This window comes from Antechinus flavipes, chromosome 4 (assembly GCF_016432865.1).
Source record: "Antechinus flavipes isolate AdamAnt ecotype Samford, QLD, Australia chromosome 4, AdamAnt_v2, whole genome shotgun sequence".
Classification (NCBI taxonomy): Eukaryota; Metazoa; Chordata; class Mammalia; order Dasyuromorphia; family Dasyuridae; genus Antechinus; species Antechinus flavipes.
The window spans coordinates 160,425,222-160,435,648 of record NC_067401.1 but is presented as its reverse complement, the minus strand read 5'-3'; the positions used below and the strand labels follow the sequence as shown (position 1 = coordinate 160,435,648).

At 36.8% G+C, this 10,427-nt stretch overlaps 1 pseudogene; it reads left to right on the top strand.

The window, feature by feature from the left end:
• Positions 1 to 4,524: 4,524 nt before the first annotated feature.
• On the top strand, positions 4,525 to 5,132 carry LOC127561374 (nascent polypeptide-associated complex subunit alpha-like; annotated as a pseudogene).
• Positions 5,133 to 10,427: the final 5,295 nt, after the last annotated feature.

The window sequence follows — 10,427 nt, the reverse complement described above, 5'->3', positions numbered from 1 at the left end:
TATTGGCTCAGTTCTTTAACTTTTTCCATTCATGAACCCCTTTTGCCCAAGAAATATTTATGTGATCCCAAGTATATGAAATAGCCAAATCAAACATTTATTAATAATAAATCATAATTTTGTAACCTTCACATTCAATTATGGGACTCTATTTGGAGTAACAACCCACAGTTTAATAAAATGATGTTAAGAACTGGACCCTCAATGGTCAGTCACCCATTATATTTATGAAAGGATTTAAACACACACACACACACACACACACACACACACACACACACACACATATAACTTATGTATGTGTATACAAATACACAGAGCACATATTTTACTAGTGTTGTATGACTTCATTACAGTAAATGTTATGTTCTCTGAAGAATTAAAAATAAACAGCACACAGAAATACAGGTAAATGTGAGGGTCTAGTATGATGAAATACCCTCCACAAAGAAGACAAGATCTCATGATCTCAGAGTGTCTTCAAGCTCAGGGTTGTTACAGAAAAGAACCAAAGATGCAGGTTTCTCCCAGATCAAAAATCATGTTCTACTGCTCTTTGACAGGATGACATCCTTCCTCATTGTAGATTGTACCATACCCTAAATTCAGACTTTTTTACCTTCCTTTGTATCTCTAGCATTTAGCATAGTGCCTAACACATAGTAAGAGCTTAATAAATGTTTGTTGACTGATTGACTGAAAGAATATAAAGCAAAGAAATTACAGTTGTGATAGAACTCCTGATTAAAGAAACAACCACAACACCAATAATAACAATAATAGTTACCATTTATAGAGCTCCTAAAGAGTGCATTTCAAATATTCTCTCATTTTAGCCTATCCTAGGAGATAGGTGTTTTTAAGAAACTGAGGTTAACAGAAGCTAAGAGACTTTACCAGGATCACATCATTAATGAATATTTGAGGCAAGATCTTTCTGATTCTAATTCCAGCACTCAAAATACCCAATGAAAACTATGCTCATCCAAGAAAAGATAGTATCTGTAGCTTCATTTGCAAGGTTTTATGGAAGATGTATGCTGTTCAGAGAATCTTTCAAAAGCAGGCAAGACTAACAGCAGCTCCAGTGCCTTAGCTGTCGTTCATAGCTAGTGGGCCAACTGCAGCAATATCAAAGCCCATCAATCTCGTTCTCAGCAGAGGCACCAAAATGCCTCAGGCTAAAAAGGGAGGTTCTCTCCGCCTCCCACTTCATTGCTGAAATTTCCAGTCATCACTTCACTTGAAATATTTCCCTTTTCTTAAAGCAGTATAGGGGATAATCATAATATATTCTTTTTGGGAGTCTTTTAGTAAATTTAACCACTGAGGTCTCAAGAAAAAAAAAAGCACATTTACATTTTAAAGTTTAATTGACATTAATATTTTCTTTAGTCTGGACAACCCACAAAATTAAGCCTCGATTTGAAGTGCTGATTTTTTCCATATTTACTTATTTTATTTTTATTTTTTGGAATAAAATGAACATTTCCATAACATATTACATGTGAAACTGTAAATCAATTATGTATAATTTTTTATTTCTTTTAAATATATAGTTATCATACAAATTTCCTTTTTTTCCCTTTTTCTCTCTGTACCACTGACTCTAGAGATGGCTGTATCATTATACACAAAGATGTATATAAATTTAAAACGATTCTATATATGTTTATATTTATCAGTTCTTTCTCTGAATATAGATAGCATCTTTCTTCATATTTTCTTTAGGGTTAATTTGGACATTTATAATTACTCAGTCATTCTTAAAACAATATTGCTAGTATTGGATAAAATGATCTTTTGGTTTTGCTCATTTTGCTCTTCATTATTTTATGCAAGTATTTCCATGTTTTTCTAAGATCATTGAGCTCATTATTTCTTCTAGCACAGCAGTATTCCATCACAATCACATATCACAACTTGTTTAGTCATTCTCCAAATAATGAGCATCCCTGAAATTTCCAGTTCTTTGCCACTACAAAGAGAACTACTATAAATATTATATATAAAATATAAAGAATAAAGGTTCTTTTCCTTTTCCCCAATCTGATTTTTGAAATGTAAATGCTCACATTGATCATTTACATTCACAAGCAGTTTTGCAAGCAGATTAGAGTTGAATCTAAACTTTTCCCCTAACTTTTTCTCATGTAGAAGTGATGCGACTTTCCCCAAATCACTGCATCTCAGCTCATGATGATGAGGAATGGTGTCTCCTGGCTTGTAGAGCCATAAATTTATTCTGTTCTTGGTTTTTGGAAATGGCCATACGATCACCAGCTGATCTGGGAATGCCTTTTAGAATACCAATGGAGCCAGAAGATCTTTCACTAGTCGAAGTCAGGTAGGGAGGGAAGAAGACCTGGCTAATGCCCAAGACAAGGGCCTCCCATCCTACTTTCTTTATTTCCCACAGGCAGTTCCTTCTTAGGGACTTCAGTTAGGGACTCTCATACTTCCCTATTTGATCAATAATTTATAGATGATACTTGGGGAGTGGTCAAGTTTTCCCTGCTGGTCTATTCAGTTAGGATTCTTGTATTTCCTCATTCTGATTTGAAGGACTTTTCATATTTAGTCTTAAGGTCTTTTGATTGACTGATTTATTGAGATATGTTATTATCAAAGTTAAAATGATGCTGGAGTGATTTTGACTCCACTGTTACACAGAGCTAGGTTGCTCCTCAGAAAGTAATTTGTGAATGTCACTGCAATCAAAGCTCCCCCCTTTTCTTTTAGCATGATAGAATCTCCTAGAACTTTCACTCCAATGGCTCAGACTTTGAGAACCCAGAGAGCCCTCTATTCCTTGATGAATCATCAATTGGAATAAGACTTTATGGAGAATATTAAGTTTATGATTTTAAAACATCTGCCTAAAAATAAATGCAGTGATTCACTATATGATAACAAAAGTTACATGTTTGTAGCATGTTATAGTCAGTGAGTACTTTATATCTTTATCTCATTTGATCCCCTTATGAGTGAGGCAGTGCAAGTGTTTTTACCTTCATTTTATAATTGAGGGAACAGGCTCATTGAGGTTAAACCATGTGTTCAAGGTCATGTAGCAGAAACAGAAAGAGATTTAAATATATGTCTTCTGCCTCCAGGTTCAGTGCTTTCCTTCCTATCTTACTGTCTTTCTACTTTTTACAATGCCTACAAACAAATAATTTCTACACCCAGCAACACACTTAGGAAAATTATCATAGGATCAATTTCCAGGCAGCTACAAACAAAGAAGATACTAAATCTTTACATTAACCTAGCAGTTTATAGTTTTCAAAGTGTTTTCACATTTATTATATCATTTTAACTTCACAACAACCCTGTGATATAGAGAGGCAAAAGATTACCTCTGCTTTATAGAAGACAAAACTGAGGTTTGGGAGTGATTAAATGAGTTTTTTTTTCCCTCAGAGTCACACAGCTGGTTACAGACCCAGACCTTCTGGCTCTAAGCTCAGCATTCTTTTCTCAAATGGGGATCCTTTGCTCTAAATATTGTCAATTAGTCAACACATATTTATCGAGCACTTATTATCTAGAAGGCACGGTGCTTAATGGTGGATATACAAAAAAAAGGGCAGAAACAAATTCTAAACTTAGAGTAAGGTGTAGGGTAAGGAGGCTCTGAGAAAGAGCAATAGAACTTAGGTCCTTGCCCTGGGAGAAACACATCTTTTGTTCTTTTCTGTAAGGATGGTGTTCTGAGCCTCTAGACACTTGGAGATTTTGAAATTTTACCTTCTGTCAAATACTATGGTCCTTTTCAATGATATGCCCTGTAGGACACTATGGGATAGTTTTGATTCTATCTTTGGAGGACTTTATTTTTTTAACCTGGACAGCTGAGAATATTTTGGAAATTTTCTGGCAGAAAGAAACTAGAAGTTAGCTCATAGTTGGAGAGTTCCAAGTTTAAGAATTTAGGAGTTTGTTCTCTATTTTGGTTCCATTTGGGCAGGCAAGGATTAACACCCTAGGTTTCTGAATGTGTACTTTTCTCCATTCCTTCATTTTGAGACTTTGACAAGTTACTGCCAGCAGTGGGACCTGAGAGACTTCTGAGAGTGATGGTTGATGAGACAAGGCAAATACCCCCTGAGAAATTCTCTTTCCCCCCACTGTCTTCACTAGGGAAAGCAACAACTCCCATCAATTTCTCAGTTCCTCTGCGTTTTGACTCTCTCTCTTTCCCACAAGAAGGAAGGAATTAAAAATAGGAAATTTTTCTTCTGACTGCTTTCAACTCAAATGAAATGTTCCCTTCCCCTTTGATCACTGTCCATTTCTTGTTATTGTCTTATTCCCATTACATAAAAAAAATTCATAGTGTGATCAATGGTAATATAGCTTTGTGGAAAGTTGGAGTTAGAGAAACAGAGAGATACATCTCTGTTTCAGCCTGAGGCATAGGAAGAAAGGAAAAATGAATCGATGTGAAAATTACACATTCAATGGAGGTCCAAGGAGACAGTAGGTATGCTCTTTTTACAACCATCTTGTACCCACATAATGCTCAGTGAAATGTTAGAAACTATCCCAGCCCCAGAGTTAGAATTGCCACATACCCAAGCTGACAGGATCTGAAACAGAATCTGACAGTGACAGTATCAGAACTTCGGGAACAGGATTCTACCTGGGCAGCCACATGGTGGGTATCAGCAGCTGATTCATGAGGAGCCTGTCAGTGAAACAAAACCGAGCTGGATCGAGAGAAAGGCTTTGTCTGAACTAGGATTCCAATAAGTACTGGAGTCACTATCCAAAAATCTAAGAACATCCTCTTTGTCATCACAAAGCCAAATGTCTGTGAGAACCCAACTTCAGATACACAATCTTTGGAGAAGACAAGATTGAAGATCTTTCAGCAGGCACAGCTAACACAGCCACTGAAAATGAATTCAGGGTGAAGCAGTCAAACGCTTGGGAAAATCATAAACTACAACTGTACAAGAAGGAAGTGAAGAGGAAGAGATTGACAAAATAAGTGTGGAAGTGCAGACATGGAATCAGTCATGGCTCGTGCAAATATATCCAGAGCAAAGGCTATCCAAACCCTAAAAAGCAGCAGTAATGACACTATAAATGCTATTATTACCATTAATAATGTTCAACTCTAGAGACAAGGACTTTTTTTTTTCTCTGTGTTTCAGAGAGGATTAAAGGAATCCTGATTGGAAATTTATACTGTTTATATCAATAAAATTGTGATTTCTTGGAGGGGGAGGCAGGACAGGAAATACTACTCTTAAACAAGTACAAGCTGGCCAACACAAGCAAGAGAGTTTATGAAGAGAGAAATTAATAATATAAATGTAAATTGATTCCTAGATTTAAGTGATAATCCCTTGAGACAAAGGAAGCCAAGACCTGGAAAGGAGGATTCTATGTCTTGGGCTTGAGTCTCTATAATGAAACTTAATTTGATCATTCAAGCATTTATGCATATGGGTGGGATTTTACATCTGAAATCAACCTTAACTCATATATTCTTTAGTTTAGCTAAGTAGTTTCTCAGCTTTACTGGGGGAACTTCTTCTGGGTGTTTGTTATAAAGATGGGCTTCACCCTTGGAACACTTTTCATCTGAACCAAATTACATGTGATGTTCCATCCTTGGGAATTAATTTTGGAAAGTTTGTATTGTTTTTTTCTTTTAGGGTTTTTCTTTCCTGTTATTGGAATTTATGGTTTTATTATTTTTGAAGGCCATTTTAATCTTTTATTATGATAGCAATTAATAGTGACAGCTGAATTTGAGTTGGTCCCTGTCTGGTCCCTGGTTTTGTCAATTCTGATTGCAAGGAATACTATTGCAATGCATTTCCATTAGATTTGCAACTTCCACATGGATGCACTGTCTGTTCTTCCATTGCACTCTCTGCATGCATATCTATGCTCTCTCTCTCACAATCTCTCTCTCTCTCTCTCTCTCTCTCTCTCTCTCTCTCTCTCTCTCTCTCTCTCTCTCTCTCTCCTTTCCTCCCTCTCTATTCTTCTCCCTCCTTTCTCTCTCTCTCTCTCTTCCTCCCTTTGCCCCTCACCCATCCTTTTCTCTATCTTCCACTGCCTTTCCCAAATATCTCCTTAGCCAGAGCCAGGTTTTATTTTCTATAAAGTAGAATAAAACAACATCAAAGAAAGGATAATGAATAAAGGAAGGCTAACATTTTGTTTGGCTAGAGAACAGTCAGCAGCATATGCTGTTAACTCCAGAACAGAAAAAATAAAAGACTTCTGTTTTTAATTTCTTCTGTCTCATGGGAAGAAGAGAGGAAAAATTCAGAGAGCTTGGATAGTTAATAGAAGTTAAGAAAAGAGGGAAAGGAAAATGTCTGGATGGGGATGATTGCTTTATCTCACCAACCATCACTCAGAAGTCTCTCAGGTCCTATTCCAGGCCAAACTGCCAGGGCTGTAGCTGGTCATTCTCAGAAGAAGGTACACACATACAGAAATACAAAATATTTCTTAACCCTGGTTTGCCCCCCTGGCTTCAAGCTGGAGAATAAATTCAGAACTTCAAATCCAAGAATTAATTCTTTCCAGTTCCTTTATGCACCCCCCCCAATCTCTAAAAACACTTAAGTGTCCAACTGGCGGACCCTGGGATACCATCTGCCTAAGTCTCTTTCCTCTTAAGCAACATGGGTGCTTCATAAGATTGTAGCCACCTTTGATTAGGGAAGTCTTCCTAACTTCTTTCCCTTTTACTATAATGGTGAACCACTCTTTCCCTTCTTTGTCTTATTCTTCTGGCCCTAGCTGGTGCTCATCCACATTCATTTCTAACTTAGATGATCTTGAGATCTGTGTTCTCTGCAAAGCTAGAGCTCTCAATTATGTACTTATCTGTTCATTTGAAAGACTCCAAATTGAATGCCTTTGTTCCCCAAGGCCCCCATCCCAATTCCAGAATCTCTTATTTCTTTGGCATTGTCAAGGTTTCTGAAATAAGGATAAATAATGTTATTGTATATGTATATTACATACATATACATAATATATATACATATATATGTATGTATATATATGTATATACACACATATATGTATTATATATATACAATATATAATATATGTATATACATTTTCAATGATATTTTGTTTTTCCAAACACATGCAAAGTTAAGTTTCAACATTTCATTGATTTCTGTAAGACATCATGTTCCAAATTTTTCTCCCTCTCTTTCTTAGCTTCCCCTACCCCAGGATAGCAAGCAATCTGATATAGTTAAATGTCATTCTTTTAAAAGTATTTGCATATTTGTCATGTTGTTCAAGAAAAATCAGACCAAAAGGAACAAAGACATGAAAAGAAACAAAGAAACAAATAAACAAAGATAAAAATGCTATGCTCCAATACACATTCAGTTTCTATCATTCTCTGGGTGCAAATGGCATTTTCTGTTGTGCCACAGTTTCCTTTTATTGTTCTGCTTCAGTTTCTCTAAATTGTTCTTCCTCACTTTCCCTGAATTGTTCTTCCTCAGTTTCCCTGAATTGTTCTGCCTCAGTCCTCCTGGTTGCAATGCCCCCTCCTGACCATTAGGACTGATATAACTTAGGGCTTGTTACTCTAAGGTTATAACTTGTAAATGTTTAATCCCAGATAAGGGGAAGATCTTCTATTTTAGACATCATGGCTCCAGACATTCCCAACTTATCAGAATGTCCAGTGCTCTCTCTGCCTTCCCCCCACTCCCTCCTTCTGTCTTTGTTCTTTCTTATCACTAAAGTCTTATAAAGAATCTCTGGAATCTTACATTTGATACTGGATACTTGAAGACGAGAGTCTGATTCAGACTTAATTAATTAAGAATTAATTAAGCTCTCCAATAAATAAAATACTAAAATTCTTTAATCTCTATCTTGCCTCAGTTTCTCCGGATTACATTTCCATCCCAAGTTTATTGGACTCTCCTTATATTACCATATTGTTGAGAAGAGCCAAGTCTAGCACAGTTGATCATCCCCTAATCTTTTTATTACTGTGTACAATGATCTCTTGGTTATGCTCACTTCACTCAGTATCAATTCATGTACGCTTTTCCAGAAATTTTTGAAATCATCCTACTTATCATTTCTTATAGAACAAAAATAACAATGTTATTTTTCTTTTACTAGGGCTGGGTATTCTCTCAGAAATGATATGGGGCAATGTAAAACATGTCAAAGTAGGAATCAGGCTATCTTGGTCTCAATTCTAGGATAGAACTATAAAATATCATATGTATATGTATATATACATACACACATATTTGTATATACATATATTTACAATTTTAAGGGATGTTTTTCATGATAGAAAAAAAATGCTAAACTAAGAGTCAGAAGACCATCATTTCTCCTGTTAATACTTCTATGATTCTTAACATTTGCAAACACCTTTTGAGATGGTAGCTTGGCTCAATGGGTTCTTTAACTAGTTCTGAAATCAGAATTTCAAAATCTGGCTTAGCTATTGACTATCTTTGTGGTCTTGGACAAACAAATCACTCTCTCTGGATTTCAGTTTCCACACTTGTAAAATGAGGAATTGGATTTGATAAATTTTTAGGTCATTTGATGATTTAGGACTGCCCTATAGTTATTTAGACTTTTTCTGGTTATAAAGACACAGCACTCCACCCTCATGGCTTGGGTTATTGGTAATTTCTATTCCAGATAAAAGTTTCTTTCTTTTTGCTTCATCCTCAGACTCAGACAATAATGTGAAATCTTCTTATTGTCCAAAAGTCTTCCTTTTTGGGACAAGACTCCTTCTCACTACACAGAAATTCATGACAACCAAATCAAAACATCCATAAATATTTATTAACAGAAAGAACAGGTGCTGTCCAGCAGGTGGAGGCTAAGTGGTAGAGGGATAAACACTTGCACACCTTAGGGTCCTTGCCACCAGTAAATTTTGCTGACAAGGACAGTCGCTTCAAACATTTTGACCTTCTTGTACAGGAAAGGGTGGGGAGAGAATAGATACAGTTGGCAAAACATGTCAGCATCTTCTCTGCTAATTAGTTTTGTAAAAATTGATTTATTTTCTATTTGCTTTCACCAGAAAGCAATCCAGAATCTTAGAACTAAAGGACAATTTTTACATTCAAAAGGAAGAGATGAAAAATCAGCTTCATACTCCAGCCTCTCTCAGTCAAGATTTAAATCACTTCACACATGAGCCAGAATCAACAGAGATTAAAATACAGCCAAGGGAAGACTGGAGGAAATTGATCAATCAATCAACAAACATTTATTGAATTAAAATGTCCAGCAATAAAAAGGAGGATATAGTCTGGAAGTTCAGGAGAGAGGTCATGGCTAGACATATAGATAGGTATATTTCCAAAGACCTGGAGATATTTGAATAGATATGATTGATGATGAAGAGAGTATAAAGGGGAAAGCAGAGGGATCTGATTAAAGCCCAGGGAAGCCTGTGTTTAAGGAATGGAAGAAAGAATAAGAGATTTTTTTTTCTTGTTGGCTCCAGAGGGTAGAACTAGAAACAATGGGTAGGAGTTTCAAAGAGACAGACTTGAGCTTGAGACTTATGGAAAAACTTCTTAATTAGTAAAACTATTTAAAAGTAGAATGGGAGGCCCCAGGAAGTGGTAAGTTCCTTATCACTAGAGCTGTCCAGCCAAATACTAAATAATTCTTAACTGGATATATTGTAGGGAGGAAGAAAGGATGGAAGGAAGGGAGGAACAAAGGGAGGAAGAGAGAAAAAGAAGAAGCGAGGAAAGAAGGGAAGAAAGGACAAAAGAAGGGAGGGAAGGATAAAAGAAGGGAAGGAGGGAGGAAAGGAGAGAGGGAAGAAGGAGAGAGAAAGAGAGAGAGATAGGGAAAGAGGGAAGGAAACAAAAGGGAGAAAAACAAGGAGGGAGGGAGACAGGGAGAAAGGGAAGAAAGGGAGACAGGGAGGGAGGGAAGAAAGGAGAGAGGGAGGGAGGGAAAGAATGGAGGGAAGGAAGGAAGGAAAGAGGGAGAGAGGAAGAGAGGGAAGGAAGGAAGGGAGAGAGGAGGAGAGGGAGAGTGAGAAGGGAGAGAGGGAAAAAGAGAAAGAAAAGGAGGGAGAGAGGGAGAGAGGAAGGGAGGGGTGAAGAAAGAAAGAAGAAGAGAGGGAAGGAGGGAGGGAGGAAGAAAGGAAAGGAAGGAGAAAGGGAGGAAGAGACTTTATTAAGTGGCCTACTATGTGTCAACCACTGTGCTAAACACTTTATAAATATTATCTCATTTGATTCTTAAAATAACCCAGGAGCTATTGAAGCAGGTTGTTATCCCTTTAAGAAATTATTTCCTTTTGATCTGTGATCCCTTTCAGATTGTCAGCTTCTCCTGGGGAAGGCATATCCCCCAGAAAAGTTATCTTTCCAGGATGCCAGGCCTTTGATTTAATTAGAAATTCTGGTCAA